Source organism: Manis pentadactyla, chromosome 5 (genome assembly GCF_030020395.1).
Source record: "Manis pentadactyla isolate mManPen7 chromosome 5, mManPen7.hap1, whole genome shotgun sequence".
NCBI classification, from domain to species: Eukaryota; Metazoa; Chordata; class Mammalia; order Pholidota; family Manidae; genus Manis; species Manis pentadactyla.
The window spans coordinates 64,677,447-64,694,976 of NC_080023.1; the positions used below are offsets into that span (position 1 = coordinate 64,677,447).

Here is a 17,530-nt window from a genome sequence, read left to right on the forward strand (position 1 = left end):
GAGGTTCCAACAGAAAAATTTCTCCAGAGTCACACAGGTAGTAAGACAAGACACAGGCTTAGAATTTTTTTCATTAGCTCCCTGACTAATAATAGGACTTATAATCTACAGCTAATATCTCAAACAAATCAGATGACTTAGGAGAAATCATTTAATATTTGTATCTCAGGTCTCCATGAAACAATATACATTCACTTTAGACACTTCCCTTAGCGGGAATCAGGATGATGATTTCAGGCCTTTCTGGCTCTTGTTCATTTTTAGGCTCTTTCAGAAGAAAGAAAATGTTCTAAATGTTCAGGTCCACTGCAGCTCTTGTGTTTCCTAGTTCAAGTCACAAACCCTCACGCAAAACCACAACCACCATCACAGCACAAAGTCCCCTAGTGCTTTTTGAAATTGATGAAAACACTAATTTTCCCAAGTAAATCAAGCACTCTAGCTGTGTGAGAGTGTAGGCAAAGCTAAAAATGGAACTCCTTGCTGGCTGTCCATGTGAAGGACTTTGTTTCAGGGAATCGCATGTTGCCAACACAGGCACTTGTCAAGCACAATAGCTGTTGGCACAGCATTACTATGTGAAGCTGGGGCGAGCTGCCAGGGAAAGCCGATGCTTTTGTGGTGCGTGCAATGCTGTGCTGGGCCAGCAGCTGAAGTTCACCACTGATGACCATCTGAACATTGCGTTTCACTGACGGTGCACCCAAATGGACTGCTCAGCAAAGGGGAGAATGCATTTACAGGGAGAGGCAATGTAGTATAATGGGAAAAAAAAATTAGAATGGGGCGAGGAAACCCTAATTTTAACTCCACTGTTGTGACATGAATGCCTCTTTTAACTTCCCTGGGTCTCATTTTCTGTATTCATTCACTTGCTTAGTTGCCCATCCAGGCTTCCAAGAAGAATTTATCAAATGCCAACTTGCTTTCAAGGTATTGGGTCAGATAATGTGAGCATGTCACGCTTCTACTTTAAGTGCATTAGGAATATACTCGTCTCATCTACCTCAAAGTGATGTTCTAAAGAGGAAAATTCAGTTACTACATAGGTAAAAATGGAAATAGTTATGTTTGTCTTGCTTACTTCATGAATCTATTATGAGAATTGTATGAGTTAATTATGTGGTATACTTTATGACTTTAAAGCATTATATAAATATGTAGGAAAATAGATATTATGACTAAGATAAAACTTGTACCATTGCTGGATATTAGTGAACAAGACTAATGAGATCTAGTGCCATCTTTTTTTTCCTCATTTCTTGCAAAGGTAAGGCCTCCAAAACTAAAAATAGAAGTTAGTTTAAATAATTATCCTTATAGGTTTTCTCAGAAAACACTCAAATAGCAGCCAAACCTATGGTTCAAACTATATACTCTTATACTGGCTATCAATAGTTTTAGGTGTTCAAGCTCTAAAATTCATTGTGAGGAGTGAGGACATTTTATTGCTAGTATATCAGGATTAGATTTTGCTGCACTTTGAAAAACAGAAAAAAAAAAAAAAAGCACTACCAGTGTCTAAAGCAAGCCAGCATTTGGAGGGACATTTTTCTCAGATAAAAGAAGTCTGGAGGGAGATAATCTAGCTCTGGCCATTGCCGGATGTCATATCTTCTTTTCTCCGTTATCCTAATGTGTGGATTTTATTTAATTAACCCATCCCAGGGCTATTAAAGCTCCAGTTATCATGTCTGCATCGCAGGCAAAATGAAGATGGAAAAGTAGAAAGGATCCCTCCTAGCTGAGTGGAATCCCTTTAAGCAGCTTTTCTGGACTTTCCAGCCTGGAATCATGCTTTCATATCTTTGATAGAAAATAGTCACATGGCCACATTTAGCCATAAGGGAGGTTGGAAAATGTAATTTCCCACAGAGACTCTGTGCCCTGTTAAAAATTAGGCTTATAGTAAAGAGAAAGGGGAAATTGGATGTGAAAGTTGGCTAGCAGGAGAAACTAGCAGTTCCTCCCCTGAAAAAAAAATTCTTTTAAGGTACGTCAATGAATAGAATATCTTCAGTTTAAGTTTTTCTTCATAAATGCTTCATGTTATTTTGGTTTTAATAATATTACCATTTTTGTAACAGTACACAGTGTATCTGATTCAGTACAGGGTTATATGCTTGTGTTTTAAAATAACTTAAGTATTTTATTTCATTTTATTCTGGAAAAAGCAACATGATTTTCAGGTGTTTCATCACATGATTATATTGAGCCCCATTAATCCAAATCAAAGAAAATCTTAGGGATCTAGAACAGAAATACATCCTATATGGAACTAAGCTGCCAGCTCCCATTCCTCCAACACCTTTAGCTCAGAAGCATTTACTAAAAAGCAATTTGACCTGAATATCAGCAAAACAGAAGGCATCCCTGAATTTTTTTCAACACAGAAGAATATCCCTCCATGGTGGCCACTGAGTGTGCATCTTTCTACATCTTTCCTCAAATTCGTAGCAAAATGACTGTGCTCTGAGTGCAATCCTTTTGGTGTTTTGTGTTGACATTTTCCGTAAGTGTACTTGTTGGCCTTTCTGTTCATTTAGAATGTGCCGTCTTAAGATCTGAGGTAACTCTGGGCAGCAGTGCCTGAGGTGTTCATCTCCTAATCCAAGGAGCGGCAGACCAGCTGGGTTGCGCAGGAGCAGTGGAGCATCCAAGACTGTCCTGACTGTTCGGGATGTGTCCCCTGCACACCGCAGTGCTGGGATGGCAGCCAGGTAAGGAGCATGAGCTCTGGATTCTAAAGGAAAGTTTTTATTTCTTTAAAATCAGCTATCACAATGTGACATAAGCTTAAATTCAGCCCAATTTGTATAATTCCGGGAGGAAATAAAGTTTAGAGAAATTTGAAAAATCTAGAATATTATGTGACCTTGGACCAATCACTTAACCACACACAACCATTATTTTGTTATATGAATAACAATAATAGTTATGGGTTAAATGACATTAATAGTTACACTAGATTATTAACACAGTAATTCCCCCAAAGTATTGTGATACTATCAATGATTACTGGTCATTCCCAGTGTGGTCAAAGGATTTTTGTCATTGACTTACTAAGATAGTTTTAGTAGACTTTTAATTGGGGGTCAGTAGGTTACTCACTCCAAAGAGGGAACTGAACTCTATAATCTAAAATATCCTGACTTTAGCATTCTATCATTCTAGACCTTATTATTGTTAGATAGCTTTTTTCTTTCTTGGGTTGCTCCTTAATTCTGGGCATTTTATTGCCCATTTTCTCTTCCTCTAAAGGCTAGCAAAGGAAAATAATAGGGATTCTGCTAAATAAAGAAAATATAAATGGAAATAAGTCAGAGGTAGCTTGTTATGTTCAGTAGATATATGTTCAGTAGAATATCATGTGTTGATCAAACGGTTCTATAACATGGGAGGCAAGGTGGAAAGGTGGCTAGAACAAAGGCCCTGGAGTCAAGAATGGGAAATTCATGTCTTGAGGCTATTCTGTATTTTCACTTGACCCTTAAGAAATCAAACAACCTCAGAGACTTCATCTAGAAACTGAGGGTGGTAATAGTACATACTTTCTAAGATTTGTGAGAATTAAATGATATTACCCATATTATGGCTATTACTACTAACTGACACTATTATGAGATATCTCTATACATCAACAACAAAAGAATTCCCTAAATTTGAAGTTCCACTTATTTCAAGCAATAGTTGATCCTATCCAAATCTAGTATAGTGAAACATCTCTGGATGGCTATAGTAGGACTAAGCCTGTTTCTAGATCATTTCCACAGGAAAATTGAGACTTCATTATCTGTTTGTAAATGTGTTATTTAATCCATAGTTCATTCTGAAGCCCTCACTACTTTTATTTTGTCCCCTTCCGGCATCTTTAACGGCTCTGTGGCTTTGAGGCTCTGCACTCTTCCCGGTTTGCAGTTCAGTTTCATCAGCACTCCTGTTTCCTGTTTGTCCCTGTCTAGGCTGCTTGCTTGGCATCTCTAACTCCTTCCCCTTCCTCTTCAGAGGACATCAACAACATTTCCAGTAGGGATGGGCAGTGACAATGGCTTCTCTTGCTGCAGCTTTTCCTCTTCTTTCTTTTTCCTTTTCTTAACCTCCTTTGAACCTTTCTAAGCTTCCTGTAATGACTACATCTCTGTTTCAGCTATTTCAGTATTTCTGTGGCTTTAGATTTTTATCTGGATTCACGTCTTCTAGCCCAAACCATCTCAAACAAGTGGTTTGAGGTTTTTGCTGAAAGGTAATTTGAATTTGTATACATGGCCACCAACTCCCAATTTAGATGTCATGAGATTTCTGGAGTAGAGGAGAGGCCTGCCCAGATTACCTTCCTTATATTATTGCCCAGCTGTATTATTAGCAGGGATGGGCTGTTTTGTTAATGACTCAGCCTTGTTTATTATAATTCTAAATAATTACTGCTGAATCAGGAGAACTGGGAGAGTCTTTAATTTCAGGAGGGTTGAAGAAGAGTTAACTAAAATCAACTATGGATGTGGCTATTTTTACATGATATACTTAACATCATTCTGAATGATCACATAGACATACACAAGTGCACACAGATACATAAGAACACATGATTATTTATTCCTTCATAATGTTCTGGCATCTTTTCTGCAAGGAAGCTGCAAATGCAAACCTAATGTGAACAAAATTACTCAGGTTTTTTTGTCACCATGGCAGGTGACAGATGACCTCTTCTGCTTCTTTTTCTTTTCTTTTTGATAACCAATGTTTAGGTGAAGAGTAAAAAATCCCAAAATGTTTCACAGGCTGCTCTCAAATTATTGGGCTCTGAGGTGCGCATTCACTCATTCAAAAAATATCCACTGAGCACCGACTCTGCTCCATGTGCTCACAGTACAGCTATGTTCAAAGCAGACCAGATCCCTGCCATCTGGAACCTTGTATTCAGGTGGACGATCATCTTTCAGAATCAGACGTTTTGCTTATTTGACAAAGCCCAACGTGGTTTAATTTCAAGAGCAGAATATTGAGGCAGGAGAAGAGATGGAGCTTATCATGTGCCCCATCGCGTGGTTTCCTAACAGGCCAAATGAAATACAGGCTGGTGTATTGCTCACTCTTCCTTCCTGTTTCAGTCACTCAGAACTCACAGCGATATTTCAGGAGCTAGATATTTCATTTCCTACCAACCGAAGACTTTTGCTGCATTTCATTTTATTCTCATCCAATGAAAGGGCCATTCCCTTGCCTAACCCATTGTGCAACTATGTTTTTATAGGATACTTACAGATATACTTTCCAAGCCTTTTTAATATTATCTGGGTTGTGTGGAGTAAGGATATGGAAGTGAGTGTGTTTGGCTCTTGTTTATCATAATTGTATTTCTAAAGTCCACTATTTTCTAAGATCTCTTACTGTTCTTGTTTTCCAATATCACAAATTGGAAAATAAAGATTGTGGGAGTACAAAATGAATGCTTGCAATGTTTGTCATTTTTTTAAACTCTATTTCTGTGGCCCTTGACTTTTCTAAGATGACTTCACCTAAGAGCTAAGGCCAAGCCAGAACCCTTGTTGTAAACAAGTGACAAGGGACACGGTAGCTCATAATGGATACAATCCGGGCAATCTGTGGCATAGTGGATAAAAAGTAAAAGGCTAATTTTGAATACAAAGGAAATGAATAAAGCCTCTTGCCATTAAGAATCAAGAGGAGACTATCAGAAGGCAGACTCATTCTGTGCAGCTGGACCTATATCCTCCCCAGACTGGTAACAACACCATATGGTTAGGAGGCCCAGCTCTTACCCAAGGGGCTCGTATTCGATTCTCCATTTGGGTAAGAGTTGGGAGGAGGTGGAGAATAGCAGTTAAGAGACTTCCTGGGTTCAAATCTTGCCTTTACCACTTATTTGCCATGTGCTTTCTTAATAACTTGAGCCCTGAATAAGAGTACTGCCTCATAGGGTCGTTTTGAGGCTTAAGTGAGATGATCCACATAAAGCCTGCTGCTTAGCTGGCACAGAGCAATAAATCTGAGATCTTGTGATGAGGATCATGGTAGTGATGACACAGGTGTCCAGGGAGACAGCAGGCTGGAAGTTCCTGGAAGGACGTGGTAGGTTACTGGAAGTCAGGAGTCAGATGTGTGCACCAAGCCACAGCTGTGGAAGGTAGTTCAAGAACTGGCAGGGTAAGCTGGCAGGGCTATTAAGAAAGATATGGCAATGCCTGTTGAACCTAGAGGCGTAGAAGTGCCCTTTGTGTCCTGCGGAGTGAATATGTCACCTGATTTGAGTCCAAAAACACAAGAGTCTGGACCTCAGCACAGAAGAGATTGGACCCAGCTAGTGTGGTTAAGGTCAAACAGGGCAAAGCTTTTTTGGTTTCTGTTATTTGTCTGGTTTGGAATATTCTTGAAAAGGTATTTTATGGTTTCGCTCTTCTAATATTTGACTTCTGTATAATGGAAGGAAAAATAGGACTCATGTTATTTTCTACAAAGCCATACACACAGTACACAAATAAGGAGACCCTCTGTGTAGGATGATAGGAATGCGAGATCTCATCTTACCAACTGTATAAAGGTAATAAATTCCCTCCTAAGCACATTACAGTTATATAAGCCATATCATATGTTGCTGGAAAATGAACCATCTATTTGAAACTCCCACGACATATAGTTTGTATAATTACCAAACTGGCCATTGAAAAATGTAAAGTTGCTAAGAATCAGGAAATAGTTGTTGAGTACCTATTATGGGCCAAGTTATTATTATATAATGACAGAATCACGCCATTCTGTTGCTTTTGCATAGATTTGCATTTCCCAGTTAATATCTAACTCCTTTCTTCAGCCTCCATGAAAAGTAATATTCCAGAATCCCCTGCTGAGAATAGAGTACAATATATTCATAGATTCATAGCATTTTAGTGCTGGAAGAATCTTAAAAGAGAATGAAAAGCAGTGCCTTAGGCTTTCTTCAAAATGCTAGCTAATGTCCTATGGAACTTTCGAGATTTTAAAAATATTTTTAAAACATCTTATAAATGAAATTATTTAGTCAAATTCATCAGCTGGCTCACTGAATTCCCACCTATTATAAGAATTTATTCATCCTAGCAATGTGTATTTTAGGAAAGCACAGAATAGAAATTCAGATAACATAAGTGGCTGATTCAGGGTGAATGGCATGAGCCATTCATTAGAGGGAGATGACAACCAGAAGGGCATCTGAAGAAGTAAGCCTTAACATTTGACCTGGTTATTTCTGTTCCCAGCTGAAGAATATTTTCTGAATTCTGCCCAGTTCCTCTTGAGGCAGACAAATGTTGAAACAGAAACAAGTGGTGATATGCTTTTGTTCAGGATGGGCTCATGGGGAAAATCCTATAATATTTTCAGCTGGTTGCTATGGAGGCAGCCAGCAGCAAGCTCAGCTGATAAATTTGGGCTGACATGGTTGTGGGATGGTACTACAATGGTAATTAATAGACAGCTGAGCACTGGAATTGTGCAGCAGAGGAAAAGTAAGGCAGGAGGACAATAGCAAAGTTTGTCAAATAGGAAATTGCAAAGTGCACACAAAAAAGGTATGGCTTTCAAACTTAACAAGGTGTTTACAAATACCCATGAACAAGATAAGCATGTGCACATTACTTTCCCATATGCCTACCATGAGTAGATATCCCAGGGAGAGCAATTTACCTGCACATTGTAGCCAGGGCACAAGGGGAAGCTGGCTAAACTATATGGGGATTTAACTGAGCTTTGAAATAACTTGGAAAAAACATGTTCCAGGCTCCTTGGATTTCTAGAGTTGTCAGGTCACCGCTCTAGAAATTTGGAAAATGATCACAAGTTCAGTTGGGAAGAGTTAAATAACTATCTGGCTTCATTTTGTTTAAATGGGCAAAGAAATGTGACAGCCATCGGTCGCTATTCTCTTCTATGGCTCCGCAGACCTTTTTTCCCTGTTCAGAGCTTCCTGCTTAGTGTGTTTGCCTAAGCAGGGAGGAAAGCCATCATTCAAACTGCAACAACAGATTGCAAGCTAAGGCTTTTCTACACTTTGTTTAATTTTCCTGAAATGTCCTTTTTTCCAGAAATGATTTATTGGTGACCTAGTATGCTTTTCTTCTTACTCAGCACTCCCTTGGGGTTGTAGTTAAAACACCAGTTAGCTGTAATTCTCCTGGGTGGGGAGGTGGCGGGCGGTGGCAATGAAAACAAAGCCCAGATCTGAGCAACTGTGGGCTGTTGACTTTATGCTAGTCTTTCATAAAGGGAACCCTCAAAACACCGTGGACATTCAGCAAACAGTGTGCATTTCATCTAAGCCTGGCGGGCTTTGTGCTCGCCTTTCTTTTGGGCAGTGTCTTTGTGTTGTGATGCAGAAAGTTGGCCAGTACACATGAAGATAATGCTGAAATGTAACTTCTAAGTGGGGGAGGGAATCAGAAGTAAAACTCTGCACAATGCCTGGTAGTTCTTTCTCATGATGTTTGTTGCAACAGAGGCCACTCATTGTGCATTGTCTCTGCAGCAGTGAATACAGCATATTAGTTTTGGGTAAAAATTGAGATTTCTTTTTGGTGATAAAGTATATGGAAAATAGAAGCTCTCTATACTCGATTTCTTTGGTTTTACTTAAATTCTTCTAAAGGCATTTGTCTATGAGAAGGAAAATGACATAACAAGTTTGTAGCTAAAGATGAAACTTTTAATGATAAAAAAGATTCAATATCAAATCCACTGGAACTCCTAGGAGAAGGTACTAAAGTTTTCAAAAATTCGTGTATGCAGTGAACTGTGTTGATCACCTACTCAGCGATACTTGTCTTCTTCCTAAAAGAACTCAATTCTGCTTTCCTCTCATGTAGCTATGTGCCAAAAGGAGGTTGATCCCAACTCCAGAGAGAAGTCTGATTGGTTTGGGTCATGCCATCACGTCAGTCAACTCTTCAGGAATGGTATGTGATTCAATTCTGGCCAATAAGATGTAAGCAGAAGTTCACTGAAGGATTCTGGAAAATTATCTCTTGCCGTTCAGAGAACCCTTGGAGTCCAATCCTTTCCTCCTTGGATGGGAAGAAGGAAGCACATAGTCCCAGTTGCTCTTGTCATTCTATATCTACAAGAGGAACAAAATTGAAGCCAAAGCTGTGGATGATCCTTGTGACATCACTGAGCCAGTAGATCAGTCAATACATTTCTTTGTTGTGTAAGACATTCAAGTCAAGCTATGTCATTGGCAGCTGAAAGCACCTTTTTAACACAGATTCTGCCTGCCAAAGTCTCCTCCTGTACCTCCCTTAGTTTCTGCTCTCTCCTCTGTCCCTCTCTTCTCATGTCTGAACCCCAACCTTTGCTCCCACCCATGTTATTCCCCCCTGACACCCCCTGTCTTTCTTTCCCTGCCTCGTCTCTCTGTTCCTTTCCTTTTATGCCCTTCGACCCACCAGTGGCACCCTTAGTACACCTTGATCTCATTGGTCACAGCCAGGATGAATGAGCAGGACCCGCCACTAGATCGGTGACTGGATCGGGTGGAGTTTGGTTCCTTTGTCCTGCCCTTCTCCGGCCTTTGATGCCCCTCATCTCCCAGCAGTTCCCTCCCCTGCTCCACCGTGTATCACAAGGAGTCTGTGTGCTCTGAGACATCCACCCTAAAACTACATTTTCATTGAAATATCTTTTGGAAATAATGGCTTAACCCTGTGGCTTTCAAATCTTTTTTTTTTATTTTACCACAATTCACATTAAGTATCGACACTCAGTATACACAATATACACATAAAATAGTGAAACATACCTACTATCTGTCATGCATTCTGACATTTTCTCCTCTGTCCTATTTCCTTAAAAAAAAAATTGTCTCTACTCACCAAGTTGATTTCATGGACTGGGTTATGACCACCAGAACACTGCCTTAACCCCCAGCAGAAACTCTGATGGCAGTGCATCACTCTTGCAAGGAAGTCTTTGAGGGTAGTTAAGGTCATACTTAAACTTGAATAAAATGGTGGGCAACATAAGCTAGAAGGCACTCTGGCTCTGTGAGTACATGTACTATTTTTCTTCTAAAAAGGCAAAGAGGTGAGATTTAGTGAGTGAATGTTGACAGTTGATGTGGTCCTAGTACTCTGGGGACATCTTTCTAAAGTGACAATGTATCTAACAAACACTGTTGTAGTTATTTCTGAAAGTGAGAGATGTTTTCTTCAAAGCTGTTGGTGGTCCAGACTCAGTTTATTGATTGCACTTTCATGTTTAACTTTTTAGGGCCTATTAAGTACATCTGCTTCATCATTCATCTGGCAGCCCTTTGCTACTCCTTTATGAGCTGGGAACTTCATAATGGGAGATTATCTGTTAGCACCATTTTTATACTATTGGATTGTGGCCAAAATGCATTGGCCTGCCTGTTGATAACTGCTCATTATCAGCTGGAACCACTCTTACAGCCTCAATCATACAAAGGCCACATGTGTAGAGTCCATAGAATGCTTGAGGATTAAATGATATGTAGGAAAGCCCTGTATAAGTACTGTGTAAATATAAAATAATGATGATGATAAATGTAAGAGACTCTCTTTGCCTAAGAAGTCACTCATGAATTTTGATATTTCCATTAATGTTCCTGAGTCCCATTAATTTTTTCCACAACTCTAATTAGTAACACACATACACATTTTATTTTTAAGCCTATAATCAATACAATGCAGGCTGATTGATTGTCCATAAGCTTTAAGCTCCCCCTTACTGGATATATTAGCAAATAGTTTTTCTTCTATATGTAGCTGTGTTTATAATGTGATATATCCAGAATTGTTAAATGATGTAATGCAGCCTAAAGTAGTTAAGACAAGATTTTGGAGATACATTCCAAATGCAGTTTTACTAACTCTATGAACATGAGTGAGTTACTTACCCTCCTAAGGTCACTTCACAAGCATGTTATAGGATTGAGTTTAACTCTACTTATTAAATTTATTTCATGATTCACTAGTGGATCATGACCACCAAAAACACAGCCCTAACCCATAGCATAAACTGTGATATTCAGAATCACGGGCTCATGACCAATTTTCAGTGTGAAGGTGTCTGTGCATGTGTGTGTGTGTGTGTGTATGTATCAGGAGGGACAGGGTGCTGGTCTCTCTCTTGCTAAAGGAACTTCCTTAAAAATAAATATACTGAAAAGTAATGACAGGAAACTTCACAAAATCAAAAGGGGATGTCAGGAAGTACAGGATGTGAGGTTGTTTTCATTTCCGTTAGTGTTTTTCTTATTAATCATATATATATTTATAACTTTAAAAAGCAGAAATGAATTCACTGCTCCTTCTCCTTAAGACCCAGTTTTTAAAATAAAAAGGCTGTGATTAAAAAGGTGAATCAGCTTAATATTTTCTGTAGTAAAAACAGCATTTTAAGTCTCTGATCCTACATTATTGGGCATCTGAATAGGACTTGTCACACTCATTCTTATTCATTTATAAAGCTACTACTTTCTTGGGTACTTCATACCAACATGGAAGAGGTATAAAAGCAAAGTACCTTCAAGTAGAAACTGCTTAGCAAAGTTGTTTTTTAAAAATTCTTATCATTACTTTTTTCCCAGAAGACAGCTTCCAAACCCAGGGGCCTGGGCAGATCAACACATGCTCAAAACTGAATACCCAGTTCTTCCTTTAAGTAGCAAGGCTATCAGAATACAAGTGCTTTCACCACATTAGCAGTTGTGTGCATGGTGGGCATTTGGTGTTTTTCCATATATATAGGAAAGTGAGCATGTTGCCTGCAGAGTTTTCTCCATGAAATAGGGATCTGCATCCTGTGATAGCTACCGAGCAGCATGTTTCCGCTCAGATGCTGAAACACAATTTATCTACAAACAAATTTCAAGTTCCTATTTGGCTGGAAATCAAAATAAACAAAGAAATGGTTTTGCAGTGCTCTGCTTTGCTGTACAGATAGATCTGAAGGTTGTGAGTAGGCTTGTCTTTATTACTGTATTTATTAACACCTTGGGACTCAAAGAATAGTACAGTCCATCTTTTAAACATTTATGATCTAAGTCAAATAGTTCAAAAGGTCATAATTTAGCTCCATCCAGAGAGTTTAGATTTGAGAGGCAGGAAGTCACTTGATATTAAAAGCAGCCTCTCCTTTACTTCTTAAATAAAATTCCCTATGAAAGTATGTGGGGGACATATGTTGTTTTCATCTGCCCAGCATTCCTTGCTCTGGGAAAACACCACTTCGACGTGGTTTTAGAGAGGCTGCCCATCACTGTAGCCCACCCCCGCGTAGGACACAGACTTGGCCAATCCTCAAATTCTCTGCTCCTGAAATTAAGACACTTATGTTGAGCTAGATATGCTTTCTTTCCCCTAGGAGGCCAGACTAGGGCAGAGATCCCAGAACTGTCAGCTGCCATCTTCGCCCATGCACAGAGCAGGTGGAGGAGGCCCAGCTACAGAAGGAGAGCAAGACAGAGACAGAGGAATGAGGGAGAAGGAAAAGGAGAGAGAGAACAGGAAGATCAAGGGAAGGGAAAGGGGAGAAACAAAAGAAAGGGAAGAAAGAAGAGAAGAAATTTAATTTAACCTCAGTAGAGATACAGTTGAAGCCAGCTGATTCCTGAGCTAGTTTAAATGGGGGTCTGCAACTGAGAGAGTCCTACCTAATACAGAAGCTGTTCAGTCATTCATTCATTTACCAAGTTATTGTTTATCTACTTTATGCAGGTCACTAAATGGATATGGGTGGGTGGGGGCACAGATGGTCCTTGACCTCATAGAGCTATGCCTGGTTGGGGAAATAAACATTATACACACACTTATATTCAGTTTGAATATATACATTCAGCTTTTCATCTTATGGAGGAAAAGAATAGGGTACTGGGAAATACATCGGAGTAGAATGAGATAGAGAAGTCGTACAGTGTCATTAGAATAATACTTACAGAAAATGGCAGTGCAGATGAGGCGACATGGTGGAACCAGAGAAAACTTCAGTCATGGTTGGAAGTTCAGGAGCCTCATCCTAGCTCCGTCCAAAACCTCGAGAACCTTCCTCAACAGCAGAGGTAATAACTGTCTTTATTTCTCAAGGGTTAAATGAAAATCAAATAATATGGCTGATGCATATTTGAAAAGAAGAGTGTGGCATAAAATCCAGTGTGTGCATGATAGGAAGAATAGCAGAAGAGCCTGGTTCACACACTGGGAAGCTGCTCCTTGTCCCATGATGGGAGAGGTAAAGGACATGCCAGAGTGGGAAAGCATGTGCAGTTAATGGCTCACTGAGGGTCACTGAGAGGGATGTTTGCATATACAATGGGAACACAACACACATCTTTATTTCCTTATTCATTCTATCCTTTGGGTTGATGAGTACATTTTAGTTAGTGTCCAACATTCATTGTTCAGATATTTTGAGGAAACAGCTCTCAGTAATGTTTAACATAACAATGGCTTTTAAAAACCACTTAAGGCATTCCTACTTTTCATTTCCCACATGGCTTTAGTGCCCTCCTTACAAGACACTTCAGGTCATTTTTAAAAGAAATACAAAAAACAAAGTAGCAAAGAAAGAGACACTGCCCATTTCTATAATTCTTGAGTTGGCTTTTAACAATCTAGTTATAAAAATAATATACTAGTATTGTCAAAAATTCAGCTAGTACAGTGTAATGTTCCTCTCCTAACCACCCCTACTCTCCTTGCCCAGAGGCAACTAATTTTAACAGTTTTCTCTGAATCCCTCTACAATTTTCTTTATCTGCATAGCCCAGCTGAGTCTTAAAAGAGTAGCAGCAGTCCTTTGGCAGTCAACAATAAAAGGAAGCTTATCTCTACAAGTGAGAGAACAGTGTGAGTGGGCACTGGCGTGGGTATGATTGACTTAGGGGCCACATGCATATAGTTCTCTTCTAAAAAAAGGATAATTTGCCCTGCAGTCACACTAGTATTCAGACAAAGTGTTCCATTGTATTCATATGAGTGACTTTCTGAGCTCCCCCTCCAAGGGTCAAACTAGCATTCCAGGATTATGTCAGACCAGAAAAATGGGGTGGAGTTGTGAATTTGCTTTTTTAGCTACTTATTTATTACTCTACGACATCGGGTCCCTGCCCTGTGCTCTGGGCAGCTCAGTGGTCCTGCCCTTGACAAAAGGCCCCCGTGCCTCCATCCACAGACCCGGTGGGATCCGGGCTCTCTTCCTCTCACAGCCTCAGCCTGAGCCTCGGAAGGGCCCTGCCTTCATCTCTTGCCCATCTGCAGAGCCCCCCATGCTGGACATTTTTGAAGAGAGATGTTAGTATGCAAGACTTTGTTTTTTAAAATTCTTCAGTTCTCATTTTTTTTATTTATACATTTTAATAAGAGAAAAATAAGTATTTTAAAAGCAATGCTGAGAAGCCAATATTAGAAAATTAAACATGTAGGTGGCCTGAGGCAACTGGGGCTCACTCTGTGATGGTGCCTCACGCTTCATGGCCTCACCAAGTTCTTCAGCAGCCAACCCTGAGCTCAGAACCTCCTCTTTTGAGGCTTCACCATGCTCCCCTCTCATCCCAGTGGATCTCATCCTCATCAGAAGAACCATTGTCGTGTAGCTTCTGTGCCATGTTTTTTGGCATGTGGCAGTTAGGGGTCTATACATCTCCCTGAGCCAAAATGGCCACCTTCGCCAGAAGAAGCCCTCTTGCCTTTAAGGATCTCCTGGGCAGCAGGAGTCAGAAAAAGCCCCTTGAGCTTCCTTCTTTACATAACTCTGGTGCCCTTATTTGGGAATAAACCTCAGTGAAACAGAAAGCTATAATGAAGACCATCTCTACTGCCATCACTGATATTGCCTGAGAGAGTCTGCTGGTGTAGCCATACCCTGGAACTTCTGTGAACGCACTTGACTCCTGCTCCGTTTGTTCACTCAGGACTTTGTCCCTCACTGACAGAGTCCTCAGTTTCCCACTGGTCTGTATCCCAGTCTGCCTTGGACACCATCACTGTTTGCTGCTCGCTGAGAAGCTTCATCAGGAGGCCGGTTCGGGAGATGAGCTTGGCATAGGCCAGCTGCATGTGGGTCTCAGGGCACTCCATTTTCAAAGCCCGGATAACATGAGAAATGAGCCTTCTCACGTCATTGTTGGAGATGAGGTACCATAGCTTCTGGCTTAGCTGAGCTTCATATTGACCACCTGGAGATGAGCTCACTGGGAACGTGCAGGCTGTGGGCTTGGAGGGCACGCCAGTGCCCATGTTGTAGCGTTCCTATTGATTTCATCAGTCAGTTTAGCAGTTGGTGTAAAGCTGTCTGCAGGCACAGCAGGCTCAGCAGTGGAAACATTCTTACAGGCAGTGACATCAGAGGTAAGTTTCCTCCAGCACAGTAATGTCACCTGTAGAAGTATTTTCTGCAGAAGCATTTTGTGCAGTCGTGTTTTCTGTAGAAGGATCCGAAAGAGACAATACTTCTGGAAAAGGGTTTTCCAGAGAAGTCAATTCTGATGATGAAAAAGCCCCTCATGAAGGGGAATTTATGAGGCTCCTCATTGCAGCAAACAGAGGCCTCTTTGCAAGCATCAGGCTGTTGGGTGAACCTTCACTTCTGAACTTTCTCCTCATTTTGGCCTTGGGTATTTTGTGAACCACACAGAGACTAATTTTGGAAAGAGAAGTTTTTTTCTGGAATGTGAAGTTGGTTTGGAAGCCTTCATATTTCTAACTCTAGCATTTGCATCTTCTAAAAACAAAAATACTGTCAGTTAAGTCTTTTGATTTCTGTTTAACCTCAGACAGGGATTTTGGTGTGGTGGAGGCAGAAGGCCAGCCCATCAGTACTGTTTCAGGATAGAAGAGACTGCTTCCTGTGTTCCTCTAGGAGTGAAGACTGTGTTGAAGGAGTTTCCCGCTGATTTCCTGGGGTGTCCACACCACGTGAAGCTGCTCCAGCTGCCGTGGGGATGGCGTCCTGAGGCTTTTTTCTTTGGCAGTATTCTCCACAAATGGCTGGGCATTCTACTTCCTCTTGATTCTTTTCCTTCTCATTTCTTTGAGTTGCCTTTCCCATATGCCCTGTGGGCCCTCGCTGACCAGCTTCATGCTTGGCAGCCTTTTCCCCACACTCTGAATCTTTGGTGAACTGTTCTCCGGTGGCTGGGTGGTTTCCAATTTCTTTTGAAATATTTGGCATTTAGATTTGGGATGTGTAAGCATGGTAATTTTTTTCGTTCCTTTTAACCTCATCAGTTTTTTTCTTGAATTTCTGCATCCTGAAAATATTCCAGAAGATAGAGTTTCCTCCATTTATTTTTGTAAGGTGAATTGTTGGATCTGGGTATAAGAGAAGTGTTCTCTGGCTTGTGTTTCAAATGGCCCACACACTTATCTCCTTCTTGTATATTTGAAAAACAAGTTTAATGAATGGTACTAATATGGATTCCACATCTTCTAGATATCCCTCTGAGAAAGAAGGCTATATGTAGTTCAGTGCCCTAGGAATGTCATGGTCATCACTAAAGTCTGCTTGCTCGTTGGTGAAGGCTGACAAACTGGAGGCATTTGGTCTGAGGCCGCCTTCTCTGGCTCGACAGTCACCTCCGTGCTGGGGCTCGTCTTCTGGGACTGTAATACCTGCATGAATGATCCTTCTGCTTTCCCGACAGATGCTTCATCGTTCCTGCAGTGGTGAGTCTGAATCCTTGGCATTTGCTGTCCCCAGGTCTGAGTCACATGATGTGAGTTCCTCAGAATGGTCTGGACTCTTGGAGCCATTCTCTTGGAGTTGGCAGCTGTCAGAGTTTGGGTTGCAGAGGCTGGATGAACTGGCCGTGTCCAGGCTGAGAGGAGGCAGTGATCTTCTCGTTCTGTTGGTCTTGTGGCCTGAGTGTTGGACTTCGATGTCCTCCAAGCATGAGGAATGGGAAATTGAATCCGGAGACTCCTTCCACTATAGTTCTGTCCTAGAGGTAGTGAGAGGGTCAAGCTCAGAGAAGGGGCAAAGCCCAGCAAGAGCCAGTGGGGTAAGTGTCCACCCATTTAAGATGGCGAACTTGTAGGGGAGTTCAAAGGACAAGGATGTCAGTCCCTGCAGGAAGCTGAGGAGAAACTCGCCCTCCTAGGTGTCCTGAAGCAGGACTGTGGGCTGACAGTACTCGCACCGCCTGGCCTGCTCCTGGCGGAGCTGTTTCAGTCAGCACTCCAGCAGGCCGTCATTCAGGGCCAGTGCAGCCAGGAGGTCCAGCAGCTGCCCACATCCATGCTGACAAAGATCATCTGCTCCAACCCCGTGATGATGTGTTGGGATAGCAGCCTGGAGTCCGGTCCATTTTCCACCACTGGCAGCATTTGCACTCAAGCAGCAGCTCCTTCAGAGAATCACATGAAACCAGAGGGAGCAGGGAGGGGATGGGGCCTGTGCTTGCATCCATGCAGCCCCTGATCCTGTGACCCAACGTAGTGGCCTCCTGGTTTGACCCACTGGGAAAACTAGTATTCCAGCCAGGCCGAAGGGTTCACTAGAAAATGGGAAGCACAGAGGAGAA

General features: G+C 41.2%; 1 long non-coding RNA gene across 2 annotated transcripts in view; it reads left to right on the forward strand.

Annotated features, from left to right (window-relative positions):
• Positions 1-17,530, forward strand: part of LOC118923050 (uncharacterized) — a 112,886-nt gene that overhangs the window by 43,061 nt on the left and 52,295 nt on the right. Inside the window, exons 2-5 of one of the 2 annotated variants that reach the window (XR_005029017.2) lie at positions 2,547-2,720; positions 8,856-8,945; positions 12,376-13,069; positions 16,441-16,568. This is a non-coding gene — a long non-coding RNA (uncharacterized LOC118923050). Of the gene's footprint in view, positions 1-2,546; positions 2,721-8,855; positions 8,946-12,375; positions 13,070-16,440; positions 16,569-17,530 lie in introns of those variants that run through there. The other variant, XR_008997774.1, reaches the window with a different exon arrangement.